The sequence below is a fragment of the Pezoporus occidentalis genome, unplaced genomic scaffold, assembly GCF_034315485.1.
Source record: "Pezoporus occidentalis ecotype Australia unplaced genomic scaffold, CSIRO_AGI_Poc_V1 ctg10, whole genome shotgun sequence".
Classification (NCBI taxonomy): domain Eukaryota; kingdom Metazoa; phylum Chordata; class Aves; order Psittaciformes; family Psittacidae; genus Pezoporus; species Pezoporus occidentalis.
Window position 1 is genome coordinate 9,579,353 of NW_026912779.1, and position 13,304 is coordinate 9,592,656.

At 41.3% G+C, this 13,304-nt stretch overlaps 1 long non-coding RNA gene across 2 annotated transcripts in view; it reads left to right on the top strand.

Moving 5' to 3' along the window:
- The window catches only part of LOC134159893 (uncharacterized), a 48,405-nt gene extending 35,442 nt beyond the window's left edge, over positions 1 to 12,963 (top strand). For both annotated transcript variants that reach the window (XR_009963348.1, XR_009963350.1), the window contains 2 exons: positions 9,873 to 10,029; positions 11,784 to 12,963. This is a non-coding gene — a long non-coding RNA (uncharacterized LOC134159893). The remainder of the gene's footprint in view (positions 1 to 9,872; positions 10,030 to 11,783) is intronic.
- Positions 12,964 to 13,304: the final 341 nt, after the last annotated feature.

Here is a 13,304-nt window from a genome sequence, read left to right on the forward strand (position 1 = left end):
TGTAAGGATGAGATTTTCTCCTTGACCTTCTGTGTCACTCTCCACACCCTCGTGGTCAAATGTGGTACATGGAGAGCTGGAGAACAAGCTGTGCTTATCAGAGGCCAACAGCGATATCTAAATTGCAGCTTTGGAAAAATAGGGCAAGTGGAGCAAAATCTGAAGTATTCCCGTATTCTATTCCCGTATCTGTTCTGTAAGAGAGAGAAACAGAGACACAGCTTGAGGAAAGCTGTTTATGAAGAACAGAAGGGAGCAGGAGCTAACTCTCCTATCTCAATTTAGCTGGAAATCCCCCCATTTAAAGTGTGATTTTGTCCTGAAGCAGGCTGAGCATAAGAAGTTTGAAATTCTCTGTGAAAACCCAAATTAGAAAAAGAAACCTAAGGCTAAACTGGGGATGGAATGCAGGGACCACTGAGACACTTCATTCATGTTTCAGCATAATTTTTGTTAATCCACTTTAGAAATCTGGTGCATCTTCATTGTAACGCTTTTCAACACAAACAGCAGCAGCAACCACAACTTTCCATTCTAAAAACATCAAAGTGGGAACTTCCAAGGTTATAAAAATGCTTCATTTTTGTTAGCCTCCACGGGTAAGAAGTTAGTGGAAGAAGTTTTGCAGAACAGCTTTATTCGGTTAGACATGGCATTTGTTCCCTTTCAAAGCCACTCTGCACAACATTTCCAGCTGCACATTTCCAAGGGTGACTCACATCACATAATGGGAGATGTCCATGGGAGATGCCTTCACAGCCACACCAGCCTTTCTAGACCCCTGCAGGGGTCTCCCAGTAGAGAAACACACACTTTTGGACACAGTCAGAGCTGTTTTAAACCTCTGCTTTAGGATGACATAATTAGGCCCTGCAGTTGTCTTCCCTCCCCATTCCTCCATCAGCTGAAAGGTAATCCAGGGTGACTAACACCAAGGATCAAATGAATCCCACCCAAATATTCTCATCCATAGGGATAGCTGCTGTAGCATGCTATGGTAAGGTAGTTCATATCTCTAGACATCATATGAAGGTGAGTGAGAGAAAGAAGGTTTATGTATAGAAGTCACAGAAGAGTAATAAAATACTCAAAGAATTGGAAGGGCTTAGTTAGAAGGAAGTATGAAAGCACCTCAATAAGAACAAATGCAAAGTGCAGGAGAAATATGTTACATGCTTAATTATCACTTGAAATGGGGAGACACAATGGAAGGAGAATCAGAATTAAGGCTTTCCAGAGGAATGAAGTAAAGAGGGTGGGTTCTGATAAAGGGGAGAGGGAGGATAATTTTCTTGTCAGATGATGTGTTTAGTCTGGGGAGTAGTTTTCAAGAGAAGCAGTAGCCTCAGAGTTTGAGTCATTTCTTACCAGAGCTTGGAAATGGACAATAGAGATCGCTCCTGTCTAAGCAGGGAATGAAAAAATAGGGTCTACTGATCTCATCCAGCCCTCACTTCATTCAGCAGGAATCTTTTCCACTGACTCAAGCAGGATTTGGATCAGACCTTTTTTTACCTCCTAGGTTGATGGCTGTTTGAAAAGACTTTAGGAAAAGACACAAACTAGAGCCCAAGTATGACACCAAGAATGGCTTTTTTGGGCTGCTATGAGGAAAAATGCAAGTCTCAGAAAATTATGAAGCAGGCGGCTGGCAAACTGGAGGGGCAGTTTTACAGCTGGGAGCTGAGTCAAACTCTAAAGCATCTTTACGGACTTAAATGACATTGAGCTGGGGTGTCACTAATTCCCTTAAAGCTGTAAGGAAACACTTCTCCAACAGCAGCTATAAGGGCAGCGTCATCGCTTGGCAAGTTTTGCTTTTGCCACAGCAGGGGGTTAGCTCTGCATATCCAGCTCCATTTTATTTATATGCCCAGTATTTGAGAGAGGTTTTGTTGTGGATAACAAAACATAGCTACATTTTATATCTGATTCAAAAGAAAACAATAATAATAGTAGTGGGGTAACATTTTTGTATATGCCCGAGTGAGTCCCTTTGCCTGTTTTCAACCTACCTAATGGCAAAGCTCACTTCATTCTACGCTGCTCTAATTAATTTGACAGGACTGGAAACTTGCTCTTCCTGTTCACACTTATTATTCATCTCTTCAGAATGCCCTGTAGGGAGTACGAACACAATAAAGCAGTATTTACCAAATCCCTCAATGCTAAATACACCTTTTAAGCTGACTCTGCACAATGCCAGCAGTGAGAAGATCTGACTAAAGGGCAGCCAAAGAAAAACAACATTTTCCAGAGCATCGTCTCTTTACACATGACTAGAAAGTCTTAGGCAAGGAAACTATGTCTTTTTGCCCCCCTTCAAATTCTACAGTAGGCTCCGGGGATCCCAGCTTATTCCTACTGTATCTGAAAGCTTTACTGTAGCCAAAGCAAATGACAGAGTGATCATACTCAATAAGATACGATGTTAGTTCACAAGAGTCATTGGGTAATTTCATACAGGCATATCTTTTAACCTTTCATCACCCAAATTAGAAACATCATAACACAACATAAAACACATCTGAAAAATCCATCGGAGACAGGAACTCAGAAACGTGCAAGTAGAAATAAGCGTTTTGAGAATTAGAAAGTGTTTTGAGAAAACACTGAAATTGAATGTTAGGTTTCCTTCTTTAAAACTCTCATTGCAGAAAGGGACCTTTTACAAACACACGAGGTGATTAAGGAATTTCAAAAGTGGAGCACGCTGATTTGCACACACTGGGGAAGCAACTCAGACATTTCATATTTTAAAAGTGAAAGATCAGTGAAAGAGATTTTCAGCAGCAAGTTACCAGTTGGGTCTTCAGCTCTAATCACCAGCTCCCTTTGCACCTTTTGTGCCTCCCTAAATCTCACCTTACATGAAGCTAACAGTTAAGTTTTCAAAGTACCCCAGAAAACTTCTGCAGGGCATGTGCAAATATACCCCCATCAGCCCTAAATGAACTAACTCAAATACCAAAACGGGATAGAATCACAGTAGTAGGGCAGTTTTTCCCAGCTTTTTGCTCTTAACCTCCAAATGTTGCTTTGTGTGGCTTTCAGCCAGAGTCAGATGCCACAATATGCAAGTCACTCTTGAAAATGGGGACTTACAGCCAATTTTCAAAGGCGTGTAAAGAAACAGACAGGCCTTCAGTGGGATTTTCAAGGCACCTGTGAAAATGGAAACTAAGGAACTGCACATAGGTGCTTTGGGAAATGAAATACCTGAAACTTGAGAAAAATCTGAGAATTAGATTCCTGATCTGCTTCTGAAAACTTTATGTTGAGTCATTTTTCCTAGATTCTGAACCTCCTTATTCATGTTGGAAAGCAGCAAATCTCAACGTTTTATGGGCCAGCATGCGCACATACACACACAGGCTTTCTTATTCCCTTTAGTCTTAGCTTTTCCCCATTTATCCACTTGTTGCCCTATGGAAAATGGAATCCTGATTCCTTTTGCAGTCACAGAGATCTTACACTGATGCTACATTGTTCACCTCTGTAAAGGTATTTGGGGCTTACGGTAATGCGCTTTTCTGGCCTTGATGCAAAGCCTAATGAAGACGAACAGGAGACTCCCACCGGTTCAGTGTGGTTTTGGATCAGACCCTAATAAAGAGAGGAATTGGGCTCATTGACTTGTAGATAAAATAACAGCTCAACTCCTTCAGGCGTAGCTCCTCTCTGAATTACCGTAAAGGAAAGCCCACTCTAAACAGATTGAATCTGGAATAAAACCTTGAATAATTGGGAACAGAATGGGTCCATTGACTTCAAGGGGAATACTGCATGAAAAAAAGGTGTGCTGGCATTGGCCTTTACTGTGTTACATAAGAAAGATGGTTCTTGAAACTAATTAATCCTTGAAAATATCAGCTGACCCATCTCATTGTTAGCAATACATTTTTAATTATTCATTTTAGTCAAGCATCATTTGAACACAAGTCAATTTGCAATTTCATTAGAGTACAGAAAAGGCCTGGGGTCTATTCCTGGTAAAAAGGAAAAAATCTCTGGCAAAATTTCATAAAGGATGTTAATCCTCTAATTAATTTTATGTATCAAGCAAGAATTAATGTGTCCTGCTATTTAAGCAGAAGTCATCTTGCCAAGAAGTGCATTTTGTCATACCTTCTCCTCCAGGAAAACCTCTTTACAAGGTTTGTGGCAAAATACCCTGGCAACTAATGACTAGCTTTGAAGCAACATTCACAGACCATTTGCTTTGATGACATTTGGAGCTTTTTTCCTCCCCCCCTTCTCCTCATTCCAGTCTATTGTAAGTGTAGTGCTCTCACTGCACTGCCTTTGAAAACTAATCAATAAAGCAAGATTTGTCAGGTTGCATCTGAGGAGTATCACATCTTTTAACTCCTTTCTTGGTTGAGCTGCTGTACACATTTTTAAACTAAACCTCATGAACAGATTTGAGTACATTATACTTACCATATTCACAGACACACAAGTGCGACGCCTTCCTCGTTCTCCCTTACATTAACTTCAAAAGCTCAAAACCTGTGCCAGTTAACCTTCCATAAAACTGACATTATGTGGCCATCAGACATAATTGAATGATGGATTGCATGTCAAAAAGTCACAAATAGCAAATGTTTACCCTTGTTACAAGTATAAGAACTACGGTATTGCAAAAACAGAAAATAGCGACTTCACCCCACTCCAAAGAACTCCAAAGAAAACACATCCATGTTAGTAAATAGTGAAACAAATTTGGAATAGCTCCCTAGCATCAGTAGGAGCGTTAGAGTGAGGTGATCTGTACTCACAGCGAGGGATGGGGATCAGAATACAGGCCACAGAGTTTCATCTTTATTGTAACTTTTGACTTTCCTTAATCAATGCTAAAATCTTTAGGTCTGATTTCTCATTTCAATGTCTTTGTGTAATATGTCTCAACCGTACCTCATCTAATTTAATAAGATGCAAGCTAAGGAAGTACTTAAGTTACTTATCAAGGGTTTCAGATGACACATTATTATTGTACTCAAAAGTCAATATTTGCTAATCATGTTAGTACAGGAACTGATCCAGGGTTACAATTCTTGAATTGCAAAGGCATTTAAGATTAATTAAACCTATCTCCTCCTTACTCAACACATATACACATAGCACCCCCCTCCACCCCTCTTCTGGAATGGATGAGTTGGTGTCTCCATAATAAAAACCTGCCTAGTCTGCAGCTTTAGGATGAAAAACCATTGTTTCTCAGCTTTCTTTCTCCAACACTGGTGCGGTCACTCAGAGCCTGACGTCAGGCACTTGGGTAGCTCATGTTCAGCATGTTGGGATTGTGCCCTTTGACACCGCTATGATATCAAACCAATCAAGTGTATTCTACCTGTGATGTGTGCACAAGACTGCAGTTGAAATCAGGGGAGAGCTACATGCTGAGCAAAAGCAGAGCCCATCTGGGCAGTGCGATGCAGGTTGAGAAAGCCTGATTGCTCATTTCATTTCATCTGGGATTGCTCATCTAATAGGCGCACATTTAAAGGTACTGAGGTGTTGAGCAAGCCTTGTTCCACACAGTGGCAGAAGAACAGTGAGTTTACACTGTGCTACACATTCTAATTTTTCTTTTCTCATACGTAATGGGAACAGTTAAAAAATGATCTATGTCTTTCTTTCTCTCTTAAAGCTGTTGATGAATTTGGCATGTATAACGTGAAAAGATTTAGTGCATTTCCTAGGGCAAAGTACAGTGTGAGCAGGTGATGTGCAAGCTTCCACATGCAGAGCTGCCAGGGCTCTTTCAGGATGGATTTGCAACCCTCCTGCTATATACCAGCCTTGGTCTCCTCTGAGCACACTGTCAGCTGCTCAGAGATGATGGCTGCATCTGTACATGCGCATTTCATAAGCAATGTGGTGACTTCCTGATAGGATCATATATTTATTCAGAACCTGGCTTAGAATGAGATACAGATTTGCCTTTAAGTGGCAGTCTCTTAGGGGTTGAAATGTGTCTTACCTGCTACCCAGCATTTATTATTGTAGTTTGTATGTGACTGCGGTTTTCCCTTACACCTTTAAGCCATTATTATATTGGTCTAAACAGTGTAGATTAAATGTTTATATGAAAATAATAGAACAGAGTGGAGAATTGGAAACAATCACATTAGGAGAGATTCTGATCTACATAAAACTCAGGCAGGACACAACAGTGAGGCAATCTGCACTGGATTAGCCCAGATTTACCCTCATTAATGGGATAGTAGTATTGGAAACCACAGGAGTGATTCACCATAGAGACACTTGTAAAACTGGTGTATTGCAAAGGCTTATAAAATGGGAGGTGTTCACTGTTATCTGGAGATTGAATTGATATTGTGTATTAAATCATACAGTGACTGCATGGGTTTTGATCTAGGCATGTAGAACATCAACATGCAAATTAAGCAAAAAGGGTAACTGTTTTGGGTACTGCGGTACCCAGTCTGCTTACATCTTAGATCAACCCAGTATTAGGTAAAATACTCAAAATTACACATTCTGTTTAATATCCCAATTACTGTTGAACTATTAATCTGAATGTGCTAACAGTGGCAGTCACATAAATTTGGCACCTGAAAGCCTCTAAATAGTAATCTGCTATCCTCAGGTAGTATTCATTCAATTTAAAATATGAGACAATTTACCCTTTAAAGTTCCTTCCCCCCCCCCATTTTGTTTTTAATTAAGCATTATTTTATGCATGTCTTTTAACATGCTAATTGATTCATTTAGACCTGCCACACACCGGCTGAATTACTAATCCCATTTATTTATTTATTTTTCTTTAAATCAATAACGATGCCATTTTTAGCATGCTTTGGAAGCATTCAAATTCCTAGCTATTTCTCTGTGTGTGTATCTGTTTGCCTCAGTTGATTGTTAGGACAGGGAATGTCACACTTGCCTTTACTGGTCTATGCAAACTCAATTTGATAATCTTAGCTCATCTCCCAGTGGAGCGCGTATCCGTGTCACAAATGTCACCTTTGAAACTGGCACTAATTGGCATTCATGTTGGAAGTCTCAGTGGAATGGCCATAGACACAAGGTGAAATTTTGGCTCTGTTGAAGGCAACAGGAGTTTTGTCATTGACTTTAATAGGGTCAGGACTTCTTCCAGAGACTGAACTGCCTCTCATACAGATGTTCATACTGGGCTGGGAGCTTCAAACCCTCTGTGTTTGCTCATGACTAATAAAATGGTGTTTTTCTGCTAACCTTCGTCCTTCTCCTGACAGGATCTAGTTGTCTTTTTAAGGGACAGAGTGAATAAGCCCAGGTAAGATCCCAGCTTCCTCTTGTACTGTCCTCCCCACATCTTAGCTCCCTTCTTTTTATACTCTGTCATGTCTTTCAAGCGCAAGTTGTCTGCCTTCTGTTATCTCTCCATTCTTCTGTGCTTGTGTATTTTTAGGCACTGTTTTTTAGACCCTCTGCCTTCAAGCATGCTCTTGCTCTTGAAAGAATGAAATTCCTTTAATTCAGTCTCCCTTGAAAAAACCCACTGATTTCTTCATGTCTCTCGTCTCCACATTCTCAGAAGCTGCTGCTTCTTCCCACTTCTATGTAGCTTCTGAAGCTGTAGCTTCTCCGGTTCCTGTACATGGCTTGATCTGAGGACAATCTTTGTCGATCTCTTCCCTGACCAAGATCCCTCCCAAGACTTTGCTTCTGTAATTCTCTCTTTTTCTCAATCCCAATTTGCTTGGAGATGCACCCTCCCTGACATTGCCTGTATTTTTTGTGCCTTCCTTTGCTACTTGGTCTCCCCATTGCCTCACAGAGGCAGCCATGAGAGAATCCTGGATGCACTTGCCCTTCTCTGCCAGTCACTCGCTTTCTCTACCAGTAATGCTCTTGCCTGGAGTTTCATAACCATTTGCTTCTTCACATCCAGCTGCCACTTCAGTATTGGCTTGACTTCTTAAGGTTAGGTATTTACCACTTCTTACTGATTTTCTGATCCTATTTTCCTCTGTCAGTTCTGTTACACTTCTTGTCTCCTGGACTGTCTCCTAGACCATCATTTCTCCCATTTTGCTGCCTCTTTCTCCTGCCTGTCTTCCTAACATGGTGGCTATCATGATCTTTTTTTTCACACAAACTGTTATGATCATCTCTATTCTTGACAGATGATGTCTGCAAAATCTCCCCACTTCCTCCCTTCCATCTAGAACGCTGCTTGCCAGTGCCACCTTGTCTCCACCAGCCAGCAGCTTCCTTGATTTTTGACTGCCTGCTGTAAGAAATTCAAGCTATTAAAAACCCTGTGAAATCTATTACGTGAAGTTCTGCTGCCATTTATCTTCACACAATTTAGCCAGCTGCTTTTCCCATTCTTCTTTCTTATAGGTTTCTTCTGTCCCTTTTTCCTCTCTTTGCACTTTTTGCTGTGCTGCTTCATAGACAAGGAAGCATTTTTTGTCACCCATGAGCAATATATTCTTTTGCTTCCTGAAGTCTTCCATTAAAACTCATCTCTAAACTCTGAACTGTCCTTTTCTCTCAGTCATGCAGGCAGCAAAACCTGTGATATTGGCCAGAGGTCCGTTAATGCAGTCTCTTCTCTCGTGCCCAGTCACAGCCCTGGTGAAGTCAGTTAACGTCCATCATGTTACCTGGAGCCTGTGGGAACAGTAGAGTGGTGATAGGTACTTGTGTTTGTAGTGCATGGATGGTGCTCATCCTGCCACAATACATTGTTCTTAAGAATAATCGCTATACTGAGAAATGGAATGATTGCACTTGGGGGGGAAACATAAGAAAACAGTGAATACCTTGAAGCCTGGAGCAAAGCTGAAAGCAGGAGCTGCAAGCTCTGCTGGCTGCTGTTTTGAAAGATTTGCATTAAAAGTCAGGTGGGGAGTTCTTGGTACACACAATTACTTGTGACTCGGCAAGCATTGCTACACAGAACTGCAAGTTTTACTGGTTGAGTTGTTACGGCTGAGGCTGTGTAGGAGTTAGAACAAGGTTATCTCAGTGAGCTTAATAGAGCAGGGTGAATTTTTTGCATAGGTTTGTATTTTACCCTGCAGAGTTCCCTCAGCCAACCTAAAAGGAGTGCTGGAGGAGTGTGGTGACTACACTCCCTGGACTGAAATAACAAAATACTTCTGTGTGTGGACCATTAAGCAAGATTATTAGAAATATACCCTCTGATACTGGGAGAGTATATAATGCTACAAAGTGCTACAAAAATGTTTCGTTCTTTGGTATCATGATATGGGGGCTGTGCAAGCCTTGACTCTTCCTGGAGAGGAGGGAGTCATTTTCAGCTCATACAGGGCTGCCCTTCGACTTCAGGTCAGACCACTATATCCTGTGTTCTGTGACTGACTCTCTTTTTGTGATAGGACAAGGTCTAGAGCTGAAGGTCTTAAGTGGTGAGAGCTACAGAGAAATGAATGGAAAGCTCCAGATTTAGATCTTCAGCCTGCTTTCATGTATCCACTACCACAAACTTCACTGTGTCCAAAACACTCCCACTACAGGAAACCACATCATATTAAATGGCTGGGGTCACTGCGTATCCCCCCGTTGCACCTTTCTTGTCCTGTAACCCATTCACTGTGCAGATTCATTTTAGTTGGTGTAGGAAAGGTTTTCCTCTGGAAACCTTGCAGTTCTGATTTCTTCGACCTCTGACTGTGTTCAAAGCTTCTCTTCAGTCCAGGAAATCCAAAGGTGACCACTGTCCCTCCGCTGTGGCTCTGTGGCACAAAGTCTTTTGTCTTCTCTTTTCTCACAGCTGTCTGTGTGATGACAAATGGCCCAGCTGGCGGTCACTTGACAGCCAGGCCCTAGTCCTGCCCCTCTCCATCACAACATTGGTTTGGATACATCTGCATGATTACGTTTAGGTGCAAGTTAATTACTGAAAATTCCTGGCCTCTGAGCCGATCGGGACTAATTAAACCTCATGCTCCCTTCAGCATAGCAGTGGATGCCATATAGTACTGCATTCATCTAAGAGCAATGAAAACCTGTGCGGATTGCCCAGTGCAGTTCCAGCTGCAGGTAAATTTTTCCAGACACGTTTAGAATATACCTTAGAAAGGAACTTTAAAAGGCATCTCTGTTACCCAGTGGACCATTGCAAATACCGACCTTGACCAATAAAAGGCGAAGCACACCTGTGGGGCTGGAGTGAGAAATCACAAGTTTCCCATGGAGCTCAAAAGAAAGTCTGTGCGTTCCTGTGTGCAAGGACATTTTATGTATTGGAGGTCGACTTTCTGCACATTCAGAGGAACAAATCCTCCAGTTGTGTAAAGCGTCTCCAGCTCCACAGAGGAACTATGACAATTTACACCAGCTGAGGTGCTGCTCAGCATTTTTGGTTATGGGCCTTACTTACTCATGGCTAGTTAGAGTTCCTATGGAGCTGTTAGGGCACGGTGTGGATGTAAATCTTACTTTAGATGCCTTTGGAGCACTTAGGAGATAGCATGCCTGTCTATAAAGTAGAAACATCCTTGACCATGTGCCTGGCATAACCTTATAATAGAATGCTGCCATAGCAATCTGCCATATAGCTATTTTTACCTAAATGAAGATCTACAAATAACATCCGCTACAATGTCACTACACCAGATAATTAAGTAGTGAAGAAGATCCCTTTGTGTTTTGATGTAGCCCATTTCATTTGTGTCTGCATCTTTAAGCAGTTACGTCCCAGAATAAACCTCATCTACCCAAAAGTGTTGCGCTGACTTACCTATTTCTTCTTCTAGAAATTGTTTAGTCAGGGATTGATGTCAGCCATTCTCTTATTGAAACAGGTTTGTTAAACAGTGAACAGCAGCCTTACGTAAGCAAGGCCTAGGGTACTGTCACAGAGCGACAGTTCTTACTGCAGTAAAGTAAGGTCAGTGTAAATAAGAATTCAGTTGTATGGCTAGACTGTTGAACATAGATAGTTTCTGCGTATTCACTGTGGTAACTCACATCTCCCTGTGGTGGGACTCAGCTGCAAAGGTGGTGTGGCATTTTCATGGCAAGGCCCTAAAATACAGACATTTGAGAACACCTCCTGCTCTCCACAACACCGTGAGTGATGCCAGGCAAAAGGCAGGGTAAGGGTGAACAAGGAAGCCATTACTGGTCTTTGTGTAAACCTCCTAGAGGTCAGCATGTGCAAAGCCAGCAGGGAGCAGGGGGAAGGAACAGCTTGGTCTCCTGAGTCCTTGTCTGTGTTCCACTCCTCAGGGAGGCCGTTTCTGTGAAGCACAGTACAACATTTCAGTATATTGTCAAGACGTGATATGTGAATTGCAAGGGATACAAAACTGTCCTACAAAAAGATGCATTTCTAGGTAGCACTAAGAGGAAAATGTAGGCCCCCATGCAAAAATATTTCCTTAGCACTTTTTAGCTTTAAAGATATTAAATTACAGTATAACTTCCCAAGAGTGTTCTTGCAAGTCATTTATACCATAACACATAAAATTATAGTAAGCCTCCATTAGTCCTGTGGCTACTTTTGTAATCAGTTTTGAAGAATGTGCTCCATCAGTGGAAATATTTTGATTTAAGTTCATAGTGAGGAGCAGTCTAAAAGTTACACTCTAAATTACACTTCAGAATAAGTCCCGTGGTACATCCTTACAATATATATGGTATGCTGACTCCATGTAATTAAATTCTTGTCTCAAGTTGTCATTAAGTTGCAGTAAATACTGAAGCTAACTTCAGTTAAAAATAGATTTACTTCTTGATCTTAGCTGATGAATGTTCTTGTATAGAAAATTAATTAAACATATATATAACAGGGCAGGTCCAATGGTTTCAGCTGTTACAAGCAAGCAAACTGGCAGTGGCTTCTATCAGCATTAAGGTAGCTGATCGACCATGACATGAGGAAAAGCACACGGTTCCACACAAGACTCATCAAGGAATGAAAGTCGTAGGCCCTCTCCCGTCTTCTCATTCCTAGGTCAGAAATAACATCAAATTACTTATTAATTAATCAACCACCTGACTTCCTGTGAATAACAAAAATTAGGCAAGTTTGGAGGGTGGAAGTAATCTTTTCTTGTATGTGCTCAAGCCATTATGGAAACAGCACCACCAATAAAGGGAAAGGATGGGGAAATTTCACTGTGTGTACTGGGGGAGAGAAAGGTCAGTTCTTTGGAGAGTCCAAAAAGAATGGCATTTTTCAGGAGCTTGATGAAACTGGGTGGGATAATGGAAGAGAAAGTCTCAAAAAAATCCCTGTATCTGCAGAAAAGCTCAGGTGTGCATTTGTTCTTATTAGTCCCTAGAGAATCCACACGGGGTTCTCATTCTAGGGGACTCAACCACAAACGCTTCAGTTGGAGCTTGCATCTTTCTGAAAGTCCATTAGTTAATCTGTAGGAAATCAGGCTTGATGCCTTTCAGTGCTCACAAGATTACTAGTGTTCTTTCTGGAACACAGACAGGCAAATTGCTGAGATGACAAAGATATCCGACGTGTCTTCCAAGAATGTCTCTCACCCTTTCATGAATGTTTAAATCTCTCCATTTCCCAAATGCGTGCTTATTTGACATTTTTATAACTAACAGGTGTTTTATGTAGTTTTGTTGGTACCTCAAACTTACTCAAGAACATGAAAAAGGGTCTCTCGTTATCTGGTCTACACCAATTGACATTATCTCAAACCATCTTCAAATTTCTTTCCATTCACCTCCATAACTCTTCCTACAGGCTGTCCTCCAACTTGTCTTCATATCTCTATGGTTATCTATTAGAAAGCTGTCACTTGGCCAGACTCTTTTTAATGTGTTCTGTTGTCAAGATTTGACACTCCAGTGAAGTGTATTCAGACTTTTTTGATCTATAGAAATTTTTTATCGGTGATGAGGAGCCTTTCAGAAATTTCACATGCATAGATTGCTGTACAGCGTACATGAACTTGCTGTTCTCACTCGCCCTGCACATATCTGTTAGTAGCAGTCCATGTATATCCCCCCCCCCCCTTCCCCCCCCATACCATCCAGAGTTTATAGATTGTACAGCTTTAACACATCAAACTTGGGATCCTGAAATGTCAGTCGTGGATGACTTACACTGTAGAAGAGACCAGAGTTAAAGATCAAACTAAAAGTAAATGTAAATTTGAAACTTAGCAGATAGCTCCAGTCTCCCATAAAAGAGTAGGAGTCTGGTTGTTGTGGAAGCTTTAACAGGCCATGATTCCTAGTTAGATCTACAGAGCATACTTAACGACCCACATCATCAGTCATTGAGGGATTGCAGTTACCAAGGGATGGAGAGGAAAAAAGCACCAAGGAGTCTCCAAAAAGCC